This window comes from Culex quinquefasciatus, chromosome 1 (genome assembly GCF_015732765.1).
Source record: "Culex quinquefasciatus strain JHB chromosome 1, VPISU_Cqui_1.0_pri_paternal, whole genome shotgun sequence".
Taxonomy (NCBI): domain Eukaryota; kingdom Metazoa; phylum Arthropoda; class Insecta; order Diptera; family Culicidae; genus Culex; species Culex quinquefasciatus.
In genome coordinates, this window is record NC_051861.1 from 100,396,368 (window position 1) to 100,414,647 (window position 18,280).

The window sequence follows — 18,280 nt, forward strand, 5'->3', positions numbered from 1 at the left end:
AAATGTCCTAGTTTGTTCAAATTGCTCCGTATTTCAACACTTCGACTTAGTTTCAACGCCATCCTGACTAAGTCGCACCGAGTTATCTTAGATCGACCTCTTCTCCGCTTGTCTGTGATCCACCCAGAGACACCATGCACGAAGTTCATCAACAAAAACTCAAAAGGAGAGAGCTCGCAAAAGGTTCTGGAGAAGTGCGCGGAGGTCTTGCTGCGGGTCTTCGCCCAGACACAGGGCAGTTGCTTTCCGAAGCTTCGCCGTTTAGGATCGCGTCGTCGTCGTCGTTTGAAGATCGTTTGCGTCGTCCGGTCGGGTCGGATCCTCGCCGTGTGTTTGGAAGAGAGTTCGCGGCGGCAGAAATTGCGGAAGATCTTGGGCCGGCAGCGGAGGAGGGTCTTGAGCAAAAAGGATCAGGTTTCAACGGGCTGCGATCGGCAGATGGTGAAAACAAAACTGTCGACTGTCTCTCACTGTGTTCGGGCGGAATTTAGCGCTGCTCGTTTGTGTTTGTGCTGCTGTTGTTGGGCAGTTTGGGGACCCCTCCCCCCTGTTCTTCTCAAATGGGTCACTTTGTAACCCCTAGGCTAACCTAACCTAGCTCGCGTCAGAGCCTGCCTTGTTCGGCTGGGGAGTTCGGGATCGAGCGCGCGCGCCCGGATTCTTCGCGAGTTCTTCGGGTTGCTGCGATGTTTGTGTGAGTGTTCTTGTGCGTTGCAGTTGGTGTAAACAACCACTACCACTACCGATGCGGGGTGGTCAATAAAGCGCAACAAACGGTCGTAAAAAGAGCAAAAGGGCTAGGCTGTTGGTGCGTTGGTCATCTGGAATAGGTTGGAACAGGGGAAGGGTATACAGGGCTGCAGGCCAGTAGCGACCGAATGCTAATTGGTACTAAATGCGTGGTTCAGCTGGTTAGCACTTGTGAAGAGAGTCTCCGCGGGTGCCCTCGGGGAGAAAGCTGGAACTCTTCGGAAAGGGATTTTACTCGTGAACTTGAGCTAGTTGAAGGGTGTCCCAAATTTGGCGTGATCGCACAACAGTTGGTCACGATCGGTTAGCAGCTGTTGCGCAGTTTTCGGATGTTGAGAATCTCAAAAAAGTAAAATAAAATAAAAATTTTGAGACCTCACAATGAAGGAACTAAACGCGAGTTAAAAAGGGTAAAAGTTGGTGTTTGACAAGAGTTCAAAAAGGAGCGATCGCGAGTGAGTGTGTCGGCAAGATCAACAAGAAGAATCGGCTTAGCGAAACGCAAGAGAAAAAAAAGGTAAACTCGCGAATAGGCTCTGGAGCGAGTAAGTACAAAAAACAACATCGGAGCAGGCTTCGTCGCGATCGTGTCGATCCTTCTTCTAATAATACAGAAGCAGGCGCACAGCAGCCCATCGGCAAGATCGACTAGCCGAAGAAGAGACGGGAAGGGAAGAGAGCAAGAAGAGAATGGAAATTCTGCGGCGGTGCTGCTGAAAGTGCACCACACAACCACAACACACTGACTGGTTGTTGCTGAAAGGAGAGCGGAAAAGAGATAGAGGTGAGTGCTTAGGCACGGCAGTGCTGCCATGGTTTTGGGATTAGGATTAGCTGTTTGGCACTTATTTCTGACTACAACAGTACATTTTTGTTTTCTGTTTTTTTAGTTCCTTTCTTAATTTTCTTAACATTGTAAAAAATACGAAAACTTGTTAGATAATTTCCCTTCATTTTTAAAAATTTCATGTTTTTGCTTGCTTTACAAATTTGTAAAACATTGCTAACCGAATTCTGCAAAGTCACAAATCTGGAGTTTTTTTTTGAAAAGGTCCAATAAACCAAATTTCCAGTTTTTGCTTTTTGGGTGTTTTTGAAACCGCCTTGAGTCAGGGGTATTGAAAAACACCCAAAAAGCATAAACTGAAAATTAGGTTTATTGGACCTTCTAAAAAAAAAAAGCTCGAGAAATAGAGATTCTGTGAAATTTGATTCCTTCACAGAATCCTCTCTGTGGTAAACGTAAAACAGTAGGACTGACCTAGCTCGCTACAACCAACACCGCCTCTAGACGGACTTCTATCTAAATATTCGCCAAAGATCCATTTTCAGTAAATTTTTGATCTTTAAAAAGCATTGAAAAGAAGAACTTTTTAGAATTTTTGATGGGACTATGCCTTTTTTTAATGTCGTTTTATCAGAGTTTATCTTTGAATGCGTTTACACTCAACCCCCGGTGGTTGGACACTTTTTCGTTTGACACTTTTTTAGTTTGTACCCCGTTGGTTGGTCAAAGTCAAACTAAAAAGTGACGTACTGTCACTTTTTACACGGTGCTCACGCACACTATCAAAACAAACGTTTGGTAGTGTGTGTGAACTCCGTGTAAAAGGGGTGTCAATCTTAAAAGTGACCCCGTTCGTTTGACAACGGTTGGTGTCAAACCATCGGGGTTTGAGTGTATTACATATCCTATATTCCAAATAAAATTAGTATTTTGCAGTATTTTGTCTTCAAATATCTTTAAAACACAATTAAAAACATGTTCATACCAACCCATGACCATTTTGCTGATTTACATGTATGTAACTGCTCAAATGATAAATAAATAAAAAGGTAAAAGGTAATGATACGAAGTGGTAGAATCAGAAAAAAATATTAACTAAACAAGATACATGCAAATTAAAAACACAATAACAACCAAAAACATAAACAAGAGAGTTTTTCGTAGAAGAAAAGTTGATCGAAAAAAATATATATTAAAAATTTCAAGACTGTCAGGTAATATGAGATGTTTCTGAAAATTTAGCAAAGCAAAGTTTGTATGCTATCCATACAAAAATGCAATCAAAATATTAAAAAATCAGAAACTTGAGAAATGCTTTTCTGATCGATTTGGTGTGTTCGGCAATGTTGTGTGTATTTGATGAGAGAAATGTTTTGAAGTTTATGTTCCTCGGCTGTGACAGCCCAGTTGTTTTTTTTTTGTTTGGCAATCATTAGTTTCCAAAATTTATAAGTACTGACGAAGAACTATTGCTATTCCAGATAAAACCAACCACATTTAAAAAAATATGTAAGTATATTTTTGAAAACCAAAAAATCTACTTTAAATTTGCGTTCAAGTCTGGACTTATGGCTGCTAAAGTAGGTATGTTCTGGAAATATCCGTAGTATATTTTGCAAAAAACCGTAACAATGGATGTAAAGCAGCCGCTCTTTTTAAAAATTAACCTCAACATGTGAAATTTTCAAAAACACATCCAGAGCCTTTTCAAATGTTAGAGTTGATTTTATGAATTTGAAAATCTTTTTACGCGAATGATTTCAAAATTTCACTATAATGTTTCAATTTTGACATTAAGGGTTCACAGCAACCAAGGAAGTTGTTGTCTTCTTATTCCAAAATTGGCAAATTTACGGACCCAATACTGCAACAATCTGATTGTAAAAATATTCAAACTGGTTTGTAAATTATTTTGTAGATTGCGTTTTAGGGGATGAAATAGGGTATTTTATTTTATTTTACCCCCTAGTAGAGCCGAAGCACATTTTTCATAAATTTTCGATGTTTTAAGCACTTTTTCATAACCCTTTGTACAAAACAATGAAAACTGAAGTCTTTTGAACAATTTTGACTATTTGTTTCATCAGTTATTTGTTTTTGAGCAGAAAAATAGCCAATTGAAAAAAAAAGTTTTTTTTTTGCCTGTTGTGGACCCCCTTTTCCTACAGTGGGCCCGGGTCCATAATCCGATTGTGGACCCGGGTCCACTATAGGCAAACTGTTATTTTTATACCAAATTTAACCGATATTTGATGTTTTGATGCATGGTGTAGGTCTAATGATAGATATAATGAATAAAAGATGGTTTTTGCTCACTATTCATCATAAACAAATATTTTTTGTTAACAAATTTGGCTTTAAACAACAAAAAAACCAAACAGACATTTAAACACATTTATTTCCGAAAAAGATCAGAGAAAACGTCTCAAAAACCACTGTAAACATAAAAATAATTTTAAAAAAGTAATCTTGATGCAATTTTTTCCATATTAATTACATAAATGGTTGACCGAAACTAAACAATAGAATTGTTTACAGTTGCTGATAAAACCACGCATGTTTATTGGAAAAAAAATGTTTTGTTATTGATTTATTATTATAAATATCATTTCAAACTGCAATTATGGTGCTTTATGGTGCTACAATTAACTATAGTTTTGATTAATTACAAATTCTTACGGCTTCAGCATTATTGGTACTTTTAACATGAAAACAGCTATATGTATACTCATAATTGAAAAAATATGCGTTTAGGTTGATAACAACAAGCATTTATTGTATGTTTAAGAGAAACTTTTGCTTGAATACATAGTTTTCATCATTTTTGAAGGTTTAATTAACAGGGGTCCACTTTTGGAAAAGTTTGGATTTTCGTTGTCCTATATTGGACCCCCCTGATTTTTGCTCGAAAATGAGCAGTTCTTCGCTTTATTTTAGTAAAGTTTCTTAAACTTACATTATTTCGACCTGCTGAAGTTGAATAATCAGTCAAAAAATGATTGGATAGTTAATTCAATCATAAAATATAAATGCAGTTTTGTTGTGAAAATGCTAGTGGCCATGGCTGATTTCAGATGTCGAACTCAAAACACTTATTTTGGTGAAAAGGACAATTCAATGTCAGTCAACATTGTTCTAAATGATGCTGAACATGCCAAATAAAAGATTTGTAGACAACAACACTCTTGAAATTGTGATTTTATTAAATTTTCCATTAAAAACCCTTCAGAGGGTCCACTATAGGAAAGGGGTCCACTAATGGATAACGTACCCTAAAATTTATAGTGATAGTTCCCGTATTTTTGAGGATACTGAAATGTCTGTATCAAAAATCTGTGTTCAAAAGCTTTGGTTGATGTGCACCGTTAAAAACGTTAAAATAGTTAGTGAGATGTTGTTACCTGGATATTCCCTGTGTTTCGTCAAAGACACCATCAGTTCTCAATATACCGATTTTTGTATTACTTAAAACATTTTAGTTAGATAGCTGTCAAAAGCGAGAGCATTATAAATATGTACACAAAATTGCTTATTACTTCTTTTATTCTTTTTTTAAAAATAACAAAAAAAACATAGACCATAAATCCTCCATAAAATGCTACGTTATTTATGGATGGCGACTAATAGAAATGTCAAACTTTGAAATCTTCTTGTTTGTTTATGGTCGATTGATGGTTGGTTCAATTGGGTCCTTAAATGAAGCTTAAATTTGTGATAATATTGTTCACAAAGATAAAGCTTATTTTTCTAAGTACAATGACTTTTTGTACTACCGCAAAGGATTTAAAATAGATTTTCAAATCAATTTAAAAAAAAAAACATTGCAGTCCTTCTTGACAGAAAAGGTTCTACTTGACAGCTCATTCTAAGGGGACCATAGTTGGTCCATCGAAAAAATGATATCTTGTCAATTTATTTATTTTTTGCATCAAAATGATAAAAAGTGATCAGAAATGGATTTTGATCGTGGTTTTTACCGTTGTACATAAAAAAATACATAGGACCCTATTGTCAGCACCATCAAAACATCCATTCTCAACATTGAGCATAAAGAAAGCCGTTCAATTTCCTGACGACAATATCAATAGTCACTGTTAAAATTTTGGATATACAATAGGGTGACTACATTCTTTGAGCAAAATTAAGCATTTGTACCAATTTTGAGCCAAATCGGTTATGGTCTGGCCACAGAACGTTAAATTTGGTGAAAAAATCGTTTCATGCTAAAACGTATTTTTTTTAAATCGTTGATAACTTTTCTGGATCAACTCGGATAGATTTGCACTCTTGGACAAAGTTGTAAAGCTTTAAATTTCACATTAGAATTTTAATGTTGACAAAAATCTCCACACAATTAACGCAACCTTACGTGAAGAATCGGAAATAATTCTTCATCCGTTCTGCATGCATTTAAAAAAAAAATCTCTTTTTAAAGTCCATTTCGGAAAGTGTTATCCCACAACGGCTGGCAACACTCTGCCTTTATTTTTTGTACATAAATATCCCAACCGCCAATTCAATCCCTTGAAGAATCGTTTCGTCCAACTCTCCAGTCCGCCAGAAGCTTATAAACCGCGCGCGCGCGCAAGGCAATCTCATTCTTTCCGATGATGGACCATGATGACGATCATCGCGGACTCAAAAGACCGATAGATCAACTCTGTGTGATACACATTTTGCCCCTCTCCTCTGCAGCCGGCAGAACCCGATGAACCGCGCACAATCGGTTGGGGTCGGCTTTGGCTCGGACTTGGACGACCCAATGTAGCTTTATTAGATAATAGCATAAAATTAATTTTAATAGGCCTGAATTGAAAGGAGTTTACAAATTGAAAGCTCTCCGCTGGCGGCGGCTGCTCGTCCGCTGTTGGTGGAATGGGTTGGGTTTTTGGGTTTGAGGTTTTTTTTGTTGGTTCAGGTTCGACGGTGAATGTGTGTGTTTGTAAAGAAAGGGGAACGATCATGAACAGCGTAGATTTCATATTTTGAATGCTTAAGTTCGACTATCAAGTATTACATCCAAAAAAATATATTCAACAATTTTTGGAAAATCTCTCTAAATGTGTTTAAGGGTGTGTAACTTCTAAACGACCCCTCAAAAGCAGCAAACCTACTGGGAATCAAATACTGTCGGATAGATAACAGAAGGCAGATTCCGTAGAAAATGCAGAATCAACAGAAAAGTGAGGTCTGAAAAAAGAGCCCAAAACTAAACACACACGTTAAAAGGAAGGAAACTGTAGTGAAACTGGTGATGATAGAAGATCGAACAAAACGATTCGAAACGAGACTTTTGAAAGTGATTTGGCCGATGTTGTGGTGGTGGCTATCATACTCTGACACATTCGAATTTAAATTTGATGGATGGTTTTGGGAAGAAGGAGGGTCGGGGAGAAAGAGAGAATTATCAACCTGTTGGTTATGCTGCATTTTTTTTTCAAATAATAGATCGGTTTCGTTTCGATTGATTGGAGCGCGTGCGCGCGCGGTCGTGTTTGGTCACGGTTTGTTTTTATGAGTATGAATTTAGTGTTTAGGATCAATATTTGATCGAATTTACGATCGTGTGTTGTTGATATTTGGACAAACTAGCACTCTGATTATTATTATTTTTTTGCTGCGTTAATATGTGTCTTATTTGTGTCTTTTTATTCTTTTTGAATGTTTTGAAGCTCAATAAAAAAGGATTGATAAGTTTCCAAAAGCATTAAAAAATTCATGTTGAACTTGTGTATGATAAACTGTTAAGAGGCAGTATTTGTAGATTCTGCTCGGTTTGTTCTAGAGGTCGTATCGAGGTGCTCCAATTTGGATGAAACTTTCAGGGTTTGTTTGTCTATACATGAGATGAACTCATGCCAAATATGAGTCCTCTACGACAAACGGAAGTGAGGTAAAACGGGAATTGAAGTTTGAGGTTCAAAAAACATGAAACATCTTAAAATTGCTCGCATTTCCGTAAAACTTCATCAATTCCAATTCTCTTAGATGCATTCGAATGGTCTTTTAAAGCCCTTCAAAATGTGCTTGAAGAAATTGAAGAAGTTTTACGAAAATGCTAGCAATTTTAAGATTTTTCATGTTTTTTGGACCTCAAACTTCAATGCCCGTTTTACCCCACTCCCCTTTGTCGTAGAGGGCTCATATTTGGCATGAGTTCATCTTATGTATAGACAAACAAACCCTAAAAGTTTCATCCAAATCGGAGCACCTCGATACGACCTGTTTCACATCGGTGAAAAACTCGCTCTTAATATCAATTATTTAAAAAATCAGATTTGTAATTTCTGGTTTTCATAAAAGCATTCGATTTGAGACATCATTTTAGCCCAATTTTGGTCAAAATTTTCTCATAGTTTCGGAGGTCTGATAAAATACTGTAATACCGATACCGATCCCTCCTCCCCCACTTTTTTTCGATAAGTTTTAGAGGACATCAAATGCCAACTTTTCAGAAATTTGCAGTTTGTGCAAACATATTGACTTGGTTATGAATTTTTAATCAATACTAATTTTTGTTCAAATCAACATGTTGGTTGCAAAAATTTCAATTTCATTTTTCGACGGTTAATCAAAAAGTACTCTTGTGTAATTCTGATAAAATGCACCGTTTTCGAGTTAAAGCACGGCGAGTTATGAATTTTTTAATCAATATTGATTTTCTCAAAAAATCAAAAAATTCTTCGCAAAAATTTTTCAACTTTATTTTTCGACGTTATATTAAATTTGCAATCAAAAAGTACTTTAGTGAAATTTTGATAAAGTGCACCGTTTTTAATTTAAGTTAAACCCAATTTTAGGTGACTTTTTAGAAAATAGCCGCAGTTTTTCATTTTTTTAAATTACTGCACATGTTTGCCCATTTTTGAAAAAAATATTTTTGAAATTCTCTATATTTTGCTTTTTTGAACTTTGTTGATACGACCCTTAGTTGCTGAGATATTGCCATGCAAAGGTTTAAAAACAGGAAAATTGATGTTTTCTAAGTCCCACCCAAACAACACACCATTTTCTAATGTCGATATCTCAGCAACTAATGGTCCGATTTTCAATGTTAAACTATGAAACATTCGTGAAATTTTCCGATCTTTTCGAAAAAATATTTTATTTTCCGAGACTAAAATTTTAAAAGGGCCAAACATTCAATATTACGCCCTTTTAAAATGTTAGTCTTGGTTTAAATTTTTTGAAAATATTGTTTTCGAAGAGATCGGAAAATTTCACGAATGTTTCATATTTTGACATTGAAAATCGGACCATTAGTTGCTGAGATATCGACATTATAAAATGGTGTGTTGTTTGGGTGGGACTTAGAAAACATCAATTTTCCTGTTTTTTAACCTTTGCATGGCAATATATCAGCAACTAAGGGTCGTATCAACAAAGTTCAAAAATGCAAAATGTAGAGAATTTTCTCAGCTTTTTAAAAATATTTTTATTAAAGGTTGGCAAACATGTGCACTAACTTAAAAAAATGAAAAACTGCGACTATTTCCAAAAAAGTCACCTAAAATTGGATTTGACTTAAAAACGGCGCACTTTATCAAAATTTCACTAAAGTACTTTTTGATTGCAAATTTAATTTAACGTTGAAAAATAAAAGTGAAAAATTTTTGCGAAGAATTTTTCGATTTTTTGAAAAAATCAGTATTGACTAAAAAAAAATCATAACTCGCTCAAAGATTTTTTGAACAACCTGGAAATTTCTGAAAAGTTGGCATTTGATGTCCTCTAAAACATATAAAAAAAATTTAGTTTTTTTGCACATCAAGTTTTAGTGACAAAAAGTTAAATAAAAAATCAGGGAGCGGCCGTGGCTGACTGGTTACGGTGTTCGCTTTGTAAGCGAATGGTTCTGGGTTCGATGCCCATCTGCTTCCTACGAGAAAGATTAGAACACAGAAATTAGAAATGATCAATATGAACGAAAAATCAAATTCACTCGAGGCGGGATTCGAACCCCCGTCCTTTGGATTGGTAAGCAAAAATGCTAACCACTAGGCCATGACGACTTGGTGAGCTAGGACTGGAATTAGGAATACTGTTACAGAGAGCGAGTTGTGGCGCTATAACCACGGCAAATAGTGTCCAGGGCATTCGTGGAAATACAATGGCCCATCTCAGAGGGTCCCGGAGTACCAAACCTTCTTAGCATGCAACGAATACATCCAAAAATCTCGGAGCGTATGGTGGTGTGTCCCCACGCTTCTTCCTCCCCTGTCGATTCAGAATTGTGTTGTTGTTCGAACACTCAGTGCTCAAACTCAACCCAATTACGGATCATCTCTGCGATACGGCTTTACGCAGGCCTGGCCGCTTTAACGCTTGTGATGTTTCAATGCATTCCGATGCAATGGCGCACTACAAATGTTAATGAATGACAAGAAGAGTGCTAGGCGTCATCTAACCTAAGGCACTCTCCAGGATCCCTTCGAAAGATTGGCTGCGCTAGGGTCTGATTAGATTAGATTAGATTAGATTCAAAATGTTAAATAAAAAATCACCAAAATTTTGTTTACCCTGTATCATTTTTTTCAGTGTAGTCCATATCCATACCTACAACTTTGCCGAAGACTCGGTCCGAGTACTTAGCCGAATGGTTAAGCGATCTGCCTTTCAAGCAGACGATCAGCCCGGTCACCTCGCCACCGATTTTTCGGTGGCAACTTGAACCCCCTGCTCCCTGTGGGAGCATCAGATACACGGTAATTAATTACCACACACACACATGCCGCTCCCCCCACTACAACAACTCTAGCGGTGGGCGAGTGAGGAATGGACGGGAAGATGACCAACCAACCACACCGCAACCAAGGATCTGACACGCATGCGGTTTTCTGATGTCACCGCCAGAGGCGCTGTCAATATTGTTTACGTGTGGTTTTTGAAAAGCTCGTATGAAATACATACATAATTATTTTTCCAAATTATTTTTTTGTGAGTTTCCACTATCTTTTGCAGATATATTTAAGATAATTACAAGTATTACGTAATTGTCTCCACATTTAACAATTCTTTTATCAAAATATTACAAAGTTTTACTTGACCATCCAAACAATATATCACAATACAGTAAACTAAAAATGAAATAGATCCAATTTCCTTGAAACAACATAAGTTACGTTTGACTCTTCCTGGCCGTTGGTTTAGAATAAATTGCGCTTTTAAAATAATTGCTAAGTTTCCATCGAAAATGTTTTAAATTAGTTTTTCATTGAACACCAAAAAGGTAATATGCCAACATTAGGTGCTCGATGGAATTTAATGCTGATCCCCAAGTTCAAGTCCGAGATTAAATGTAAATCCTTTAAAGAAAAAAAAAATAATCTAAAAAAAGTTTTTTTTGTAAATTATGACCTATCCGCATACAACCTTTTCAAACGCTACGCGCTAAAAACTTGGTTTGATTTTGACTTCACTCGCCTTGTATGTGGATGACAGTCGTTACGTAGCCGTGACCGCAACGCGTGAAGGAAGGAAGGAAGACTCTTCCAACAAGACCCCCAGGAGATCATCAACATCCATCAAGACGAAGAACAATAGATCTCGGTTCTATAAATAGACGCAAGGCCGATTGAGCCAGTTAGGGTATAGGTTAAGATAGAGGACAAAGAATAAAAAAAACTTTGCCGAAGACACCATATCGATAAAAAAAATCCTTCAAAAGATACAGATTTTTGAATTTTCATACACCCAAAGTTAAAGAACGAGGGGATAGTCCTCATGAAAAGAAACGTGAGGAAAGTGCTATATTCCGAGAGTATAGTCCTCTCGCGTGTTCATTCGTTCATTGGAACAGTTCATCCTATGAGTGGCTTATATGGACAAACGACCGCCACTTAGTCACCGAACCATGATGGCCCATACGGCAAAGGCACGGTTCAATATGCCGAAGGTCTTGGGTTCGAGTCTCGGTATCGGTACTTTTTTTTTTTTGATAGATGAACTTTTTTGGAAAATGAACCATGAGTAAAGTACTCTCGGTAATTTCGGGATTTATCCTCTCCGTCCGCACACAGTACCATTTTACTACCGAATCGTGCTCTTTATCCTCTCGTATGCCGATGCCCAGTTCTGGGTGTACATCATTTTTGGATGGCCAGCTGCCAAATTTGTATGGAAAATTATATGGACAAACTAATGATGCAAAATGGCTTCTTTGGGCATACCGAAGACACCAAAAAAGATGCAGTCGGATTAAAAAATACAAAAATTAAAATAGTCCTCACGAAATGAAACGTGAGTAAAGTGCTATTTTGCGAGAGTCTTGGGTTCGAGTCTCGATACCGGTTCTTTTTTTGATAGATGAACTTTTCTTGAAGATGAACCCATGAGTAAAGTACTCTCGGTAATTTCGGGATTTATCCTCTCCGTCCGCACACAGTACCATTTTACTACCAAATCGTGCTATTTATTCTCTCGTATGCCGATGTCCAGTTCTGGGTGTTGTAGTTATTGATAATTCGTCGATAACGTTTCAAAAAGCATAATAAGCGTAGATTTGCGTGAGACATAGCGCTTATTGAAATGTTAGCGATGAATTATGCCAATCTCAATTTCAACTTTCTTCTTAAGATTGGTTGATTTCGAATACCTCAAATATAAATTAATTATTAAATCATAATAAATTATAGGTCGATTACAATACTTCCCACTTCTTGGTATCATTTTGCGAACAGTAAATTGGTTCCGCTTTGACAGTTCTAAATTGAGGCCGCTTTGCGAACTATTATTCTGCACCCAGGAATTGAAAGGTATTAATTTTCCATTCTTTAATTTTTGGTAGGGAAAAGTAGGCCGTTTCGTTTCTCCAGAAGAACAGGAAAAGTTTGGGAAAAGTTGACAGTTTCACAGCGGAATTGCAAAAAAGTTTTTTTCGCTTGCAAATTTCGGTTTCAACCTTAAAATCATATTAAAAATTTTGTATGACTACATAATAGTGATCAGTAAATCAGATACAGATACAAAATACAGACATTCAAATTTTGACATGCTTATATTGTCTTACCCAACAGGAAAAAAATTATTGAGACTTGTATGGAAAAATTATATCAACAGAAAAAATAAAAATAAAATAGTCCTAATAGTTAGCGAAATTCTGGAGGACTCTTGAAATACACTCAACCCCCGGTGTTTGGTCACTTTTTCGTTTGACACTTTTTTAGTTTGTACCCCGTTGGTTGGTCAAAGTCAAAGTAAAATTGACGAACTGTCACTTTTTACACGGCGCTTACGCACACTACCAATAGTTTGAAAGCGTGTAAAAGGGGTGTCAAACTAAAAAGTGACCCCGTTCGTTACTGAAACAAATTGGATGGAAAAATTTTATTATTCAGAATGACCTAGATATCTTTAGCATTATAGCATGTTTAATTTTTTACAAACAAACTTTTTCCAACATTCTTGTTATTTTTTCTAGCTTGACTATGTTTGTTGAAACACACGCAATTCAAACCTAATCAGGAATTTTCCAAAATAATGCTCTTTTAACTCTTTTCTCACACTTCGTCACAAGTCCGTGCACTAATTCGGTCAATTTTATCAAAAATAGGTCACACCTTTTCCCACATTCTTGTGGGCCTAGAAATACTCCGACCACCAAAGTTCGCACCGATATCAGTGCCCGGAAGTGGTGGAAGCTGTTAGGTTAATTCGACTTCCACCGCGAGATCGCGCAGGCCACTTCCAGTTCCCATTCTCTGTAAGCTTTGGCGCAGTAGTTAAGTCGCGGGACTAGTTAGCACTACTGGGCAGTTTACAGATCCATAAATCATTCCAATACCGCGTCACCGTGACAAGCCATGTGAAATGTAGCAGAGCGTTCGATCCTGACGACGGTAGTCCGACGCGTCGGAATAAACCGTTTTTGAATTGAATTAAGCCCTGTCGGTACACCAACGAAAGCCAACCGGATACACCGGTGACAGCACGTTGCGCAGGAGGGGTAGTAAATAGTACGATTTATTTCAATTTATTAACCGCATGCAACCGAAACCGACAAACCATGATGGTCCGTGTCCCGCGGGGATCGTATGATGTACGGAAAGTGATGACTCCGGGACGGAACTGACGGTAATGGTGGGCCGCCATCTGACGACGGTTCTCCCCTTTTGTTTTGTTTGCACTGTAATACAGATGGCAATGTTTCAATAACCGTGTGCGGTTTTGAATTTTGTGAAAGAATCGTTTGTTTTTTGGTGGTTAGTGTCTCGGTAGGGATGCTCTAAGATTGATAAAGATTGTTTCGTACAAGTTCCCTTCATAGCAGCGCAGCTCGGAAGGCATGTCGATGGATTTGTGAAAAGTCTTTTAATTGATACGGTGGAATGAAACAAACTCTTACCATCCTAGCTGTGAAGGTATCGATGAAGCAAATTCGAAAAAGTTCTGAACATCTCTCCCCGTAGTCAGCCCAGCAACAGGTTTTGATTGAGCGGTAAGCGCGGGTAATCGGGGATGGGTTTTGCGCTTCAGTAGCGCAGTGTGTTTTATAACGATCATTTGACACGATTTTTTTTCGGTTCCATCTTTTATGATCCCTCCTCGAGTGAGTACAGCTAGATTTGAAAACCGCACCGGGAGTGAGAGAGAGAGAGAGGGGGGGGGATCCAATTGTGCACTTCCGCCATAAAACGCGGTTGACAGCGGTAGCATCATAATCGAGCATAGGCTTGGTAAATTATGGCGGCTGTCATAAATCCCTTTTGCTTTTGTTGCATTTGAAACTGCTTAGAATGAAGAGTTTAAATGGAACAATAGTTTAACAAAAGGTTTCAATAAATTCCCTTCCATCTAAACATGAATTTGCAAAGTAAATTTGCGGTTCAGATATTTTTTTTATTCGATTCTCAAAAACAAACACAAAAAAGAGTTGAATTTTCGAAAAGAGGGTTGAATGTTTAAAAAGTGGCTTCTAAAAATATTTTGATTTATGTTTCATTCTCTGAAAATAACTTATTCTTGGTTGTCCTTAACATTTGGTGAGTTTTTTTCTAAAATAGTTCTAAAATAATATGTAAGATTTGCATTTTTTTAAAACAAACTATTCTTGCTTGTTGTAAATAATATTTTTGTATGTTTTTCCATCTTTTCAAACTTGAGCAGTAAGCTTTCTTAAGGCTGGTACAAATATTTTTAAAAGTTTTTGTCACCCCCCCCTTCAAAATTGGCCCGAAAAATCAGGGGGCAAAAAAAAAATTTTTACAATAAACTTCAAAATTTCAATGAAAATTCAAGTGCAAACAGCTGAAATCAAATTAAAATACATTCTTCTGCGTTTTAAATCATTTTTAGCATGTTTGGGTTTATTAAAAAATCTTAAGATTTATTGAAAATTTTCGATGCAAAATCTTTTTTTTCGATACAATTTTTGTTTTTGTCAGATCTTAGATTTTTTGAAAACTCATGATTGCAAAACAACTGGACAAGTGTAAAATGCATTTTAAAACACATTTTTCATTTAAATGTGTAGACTATGGATTGTTATTTAAATTTTTATATTTTTTTATTTTTTTGCCCCCCCCCCCCTTGACCTCGGCCAGGGCCGAGGGACAAAAACTTTTTTAAATATTTGCATCGGCCTAAAAACATTTTCAAAAACAACCTATTTTTTTATTGTCATGATATTTATTTTTGTGAGTTTTTCCATTCTTCAATTCGACATTTTGTCCACATTCGACCTTTTGCCCATTCGACTTATGTCTTTCAACCTTTTGTCATTCATTCGTTGTTATAAAATTAAACACGAATGACGCTTATTCAACATTTATATGGAGAATGGAGATAGTCAAAAAGCTGCTTAAAAAATATGTAGTCCAGACAGATTTGATCTAGACTTGATTACGCAGCTCGACATGTTTGAAGTTGTTATCAGTGAACGCTTTAGTTTCGTCAAGGTATGATAGATTTGGAATCCCTGAACGCGCTTCAATCGACAGAATTGAATTTTAGTAAATCTCCCGCTAATAAATAATTCTCTGCCAACTCACACAAAATTGAGAAAGAGTAGTTGCCCTGACCTCTATTCAGTGTACGTGAAACTTTGTCTTGAGGGGTAATTGTGATCCCTGATTACGAATCCGAGGTAAATTTTTAGATATCTCGTCAGAGGGGCAACTCCTTCTTTTTTTGAACATGCGAAAAAATACGTTTTTTTAATAACTTGCAGCCTGAAATAGTGATCATATGGAAATTTTCTGTCAAAGCAAAGTCGTCAAAAGGACTTTAGGTAAATTGGAACGCCCGATTTGATAACGTACTCAAATATCCAAAAAAACGCATTTTTCACCGAAAAAAAACACACACATATTTTTTTTTAAACCTGTGCGTTTCTCAACTGTTAAAAAAAATGGGAATTTATTATCGTTGGAAAAATTAGTAATCTATTATCATTGGAAAAAATAGGACAATGTAATTCTTGGTTATTACAGTCATGCCTCGGTTTAGCACCGCATATGGGGGATGCAAAACCGAAGGGAGACATTGGCTATAATCTTATGAAGAATCAACCACATTTTGAAAAAATAAAGTGTTCTGGAATCGAGATGATGTCAGCTATCCATTGCAATTATAATTAAATGAAATTTTTCTTAAAAATGCCTATTTTTCCTGTATTTAGAAAATTCAATTTGTTTCTCTAAAAAAAATTCAAAATACTTGTTATTGCAATACGGGTATCACATGATCGAATTTTTCATACATTTCGGAAGTTTTAACACAATTTTTGAAAATACTAAAAAAATCGCAAAACTACGTTTTGAAAAATAAGCATAAGCATAAGCATAAGCATAAGCATAGGTGCCCACCCGCAGTTGCTACTCCGTTATTGACCAGGACCTCCAGAAAATACATCCACGAGCCGTGGAAGATAAGTGGGAGCTATCTTTCCTCGCTTCGCAACTTCTCAAAGGCCCCCATCATGCTGATCAATACCGGCGCCGGCCACGACCAGTGGTAGAGTCACGGGGAAGTGGATGGGAATGTTAGTCCGATACTTGAGTGATAGAGACCGCCCAATCGACTGCTTCTCCGACAAAGTATCACATGAGTTTTGAGGGGGTTAGTAGATGGGTATGAGGTCAGGATTCACGAGTGGCAGTGATGTGACCATGAGCATTTTGTTTATCGGTTGAAAATTTTAAATCTTAGGCAGCCGACTGCGGAAAGATAAATAATTGATTATTTAGAAAGTTTTTTAATCAAACGCGTGCCAACCGAGCAGTAGTGCTATGGGCTGGACTTGTCAGTATACTACGTTTTGAAAAATACCCAAAATTTCAGTTTTTCGCAACATGGGTTTCAAATGATCGGGATTTTTGCCTTCCTCACGTTACTGAGGAAAGGCTATAAAATCACTCGAAAAATTAACTTCTCAATTAGACCTCCTAGACCCACCTTCATGTATACCTATCAACTCAGAATCACATTCTGAGCAAATGTCTGTGTGTGTGGTGGGATGTTGATCAAAAAATTGTCACTCGATTATCTCGACATTGGCTGAACCGATTTTGTCCGTTTTGGCGTCATTCGATCCGTCTTGGGGCCCATAAGTCGCTATTAAAAATTATGTAGTCTAGTTAAGTACTTCAAAAGTTATGCTAAAAAAACGATTTTAGCAAAAGTCCGGAAGATTGTTAAAAGGGTGGTTTTGTAAGAAAACCCGTCATGCTATACATTTTCAGAAAGGAATTTAAAAGACCTTTCCAACGCGTCCGATATGTAGATGAAAACGTTGTCCGGATCTCTCATGCGACCTATCGTTGGATAGGTATTCAAAAGAGCTTTCCAACGCGTCCAAAACATTGAAGATCTGACAAACGTATCAAAAGTTATAAGCACTTAAGTGTTATTAACGCACTTTTTCGAGGCCGGATCTCAGATATTTTGATGAAAACGTTGTCCGGATCTATCATGCGACCTATCGTAGGATGGGTATTCAAAAGAACTTTCTAACGCATCCAAAACATTGAAGATCTGATAACCGTATCAAAAGTTATAAGCACTTAAGTGTTATTTACGCAATTTTTGCATTTTGGATAGCACCCTTTAACCCCTTCCCGCCCAGAGCAAAATCGAGATTTTTTACGTTTTTCCACATTACTCGTAACTGGATCGACCAAACTGGACGAAATTTTAATGGTTATTAGTTAACATTCCATATTAACTAATGCAGGTTGAAGCAGGTTGAAAAAAATGAATAGTTGCTGAGAAATTTAATTTTGAATCCAAAAATTAGTGGTGCTCTGGAGTAACCATGGACGTTAGAGGGTTAAATGTGAGGAAGGCGCCAACCACCTAAGGGTGGATTAAGTAACGTTTTTTCATTCATTTCGAATGTAATAACAACATTTTTTGAAAATGCTCAAAATTTTCACAAAACTACGTATTTTCGAAAAAAAAATCAAAATTTAAGTTTTTTACAATGTGGATATCAAACGATCGGGATTTTTTCATACATTTTGAAAGTTATAACCACAATTTTTTGAAAATACTGAAAAATTTCACAAAACTGCGTATTTTCGAAAAATATTCAAAATTTTAATTTTTCACAATATGGCTATAAAGTGATCGGGATTGTTTTCATACCATTCGAGTGTAATGAATTTTTTTTTAAACTCAAAATTTTCACAAAACTACGTATTTTTGAAAGAATCGGGAAAGTTATATTTTTCTAAATGTATGAAAAAATCCCGATCGTTTGATACTTATAAAAACCAAAATTTTGTGTATTTTCAACAAAATTGT

General features: G+C 36.7%; 1 protein-coding gene across 1 annotated transcript in view; it reads left to right on the forward strand.

The window, feature by feature from the left end:
* Positions 1-219: 219 nt before the first annotated feature.
* The window catches only part of LOC6040414, a 149,994-nt gene continuing 131,933 nt past the window's right edge, over positions 220-18,280 (forward strand). The window contains 1 exon segment of the mRNA XM_038248912.1: positions 220-1,534. The gene's annotated coding sequence lies outside the window, so the exon portion shown is untranslated.